The sequence below is a fragment of the Rhagoletis zephyria genome, unplaced genomic scaffold (assembly GCF_001687245.7).
Source record: "Rhagoletis zephyria isolate East Lansing unplaced genomic scaffold, Rhagoletis_zephyria_1.1 Rzeph_scaffold_00879, whole genome shotgun sequence".
Taxonomy (NCBI): Eukaryota; Metazoa; Arthropoda; class Insecta; order Diptera; family Tephritidae; genus Rhagoletis; species Rhagoletis zephyria.
The window spans coordinates 4,640-6,578 of record NW_016157963.1 but is presented as its reverse complement, the minus strand read 5'-3'; positions in this window follow the sequence as shown (position 1 = coordinate 6,578).

The window sequence follows — 1,939 nt, the reverse complement described above, 5'->3', positions numbered from 1 at the left end:
ATTCACTCGAGGTGTTATCCAAAGATCGATGTCTTTTCGAGGTGTTGGTGGTGTGAGTCCCGCCGCTATTTCCTGTTTTGCGCTTGCTTCTAGCGGCGAGAATCCCTTTTGCCCATTCTAATTTGGTTTTTTGCTCCACCGTCAGCTCATTTTCGGGGATGGTTCCGAGCTTGTCGATGATTTCCGGCGCAGCTCTACGGTCCCGTTGAGCCCTGATGGATGGAGCAACCTTCTTTAAGGCTTTGGAGCAGCAGGGGCGCTGATGCGAGTCATTTGTCCCCGACTCTGCTGACGCGGAAATTGCGCAAGGTGCAGGCTCGGACGTCGAGGGCCTGTCCGTAGAGGACTTTGCGCCCACGTCCTTGGCCTGTTGTGGAGTGCCCGGAACGGGCCTAGGGAGACGGGCCGCCTGCGTGCCTTCCACCGGTTTAGAACTTCCCTCGGGGGGTTTGCTCATACCGGTGTCTTCGGGGGTAGGCTTGCCCACAGGGGGTATAGCTTTTCCCTCAGACGGTGCAGGTGACCTGAAAGAGGTTTGGTGGGACCGTTTAGGTCCAATCGGTGCCGTCAAAGCGGTTTCCGAGGTTTTGGACTTCGTTTTCTTGCCGTGCCCGACGGCAGCACTTATACCCGTGCGGGGACCCGAGGCTCTTTTAAAATTATTCATCATCTGTGTCTTTGGTCACCTACTCAGATGAGACCTTTCGGTGACCGTAAAAAGTTGAAGGGGAAAAGAACGGTCGACTACGGCAGAGCCCTTTGCCGCAGCAAGTCCACCGTTACTCCCGGAGGCGGACAGGTATCCGGGAGGCGCCCTTAGAATACAGTCGGAAAGCCCCCTGACTGCAAACCATCCAATGGGCACGGTGACGCATGACACCCTGGATTAGGGGGAGAGGGAAGATTTGACTCCCTCCGTGTCTAGATCCGTAGTGTTCTGTGGAAAAAGGGTCACCTCTTGAAGGATGCGATATCGCGCACTACGGTCTTGATGTGGGAGTGGTTAGGCACACGGGATCGCCCACGTGCTGTGTTACGCTTCATCCACACCCTGCATTTTTGGCTCGACCCCTTTTCAATAGATAAATGTACCCACTTTTTTTTTTCTTTTTGTTAAACATGGTAATACCTACCGTGTTTGTTTACCATGTGACAATATCAAATGTAAAGGCAACCCATCTCATTTGACAGACACTTGACCCTTAACCTTGCGCGTTGTTGCACTTGACACTTAAACTTGCCCGTTATTTTTTTGTTTTTCGAACCGTTGAACCGAACCAAAACCCCGGTTCAAAGACCAAAAAAACCGCTTCGACAAACCAATCCAAAAGTGCAAAAACGGTTCGAACCGCTGAACCGAACCGACCAAATTTTTCATCCGGTTCACGTCCTTGCTTAGAAGATATCAACCAATACTTCCCATAAACCAAACGAAAGAAAAGCTCTTGAATTTTTGACTAAAGAAAACAAAAACAAAGTCATTCCAGCGGGTTTCGAGCATTTTGGTAATAAAAAAAATTTTGCAAATTTTTCCAATAAATATTTGCCTTAAAATGCTCAATATTTGTTGAATTTATATAAAATCTGTACACGATAATATTTCTACTGTTCCGATGAATCTATATCCCGAAATTGAAAGTTATATCTGCCAATCATAAGCTGCTGGAGCACTTTAAAGGCTCAAAATTGACCCCAAAATAAGCCAATGTTTACCGTTTTTTTACGTCACNCAATATTTGTTGAATTTATATAAAATCTGTACACGATAATATTTCTACTGTTCCGATGAATCTATATCCCGAAATTGAAAGTTATATCTGCCAATCATAAGCTGCTGGAGCACTTTAAAGGCTCAAAATTGACCCCAAAATAAGCCAATGTTTACCGTTTTTTTACGTCACAAACCGAATCGGTTACTTACAAAAATGAATCTGTCGAT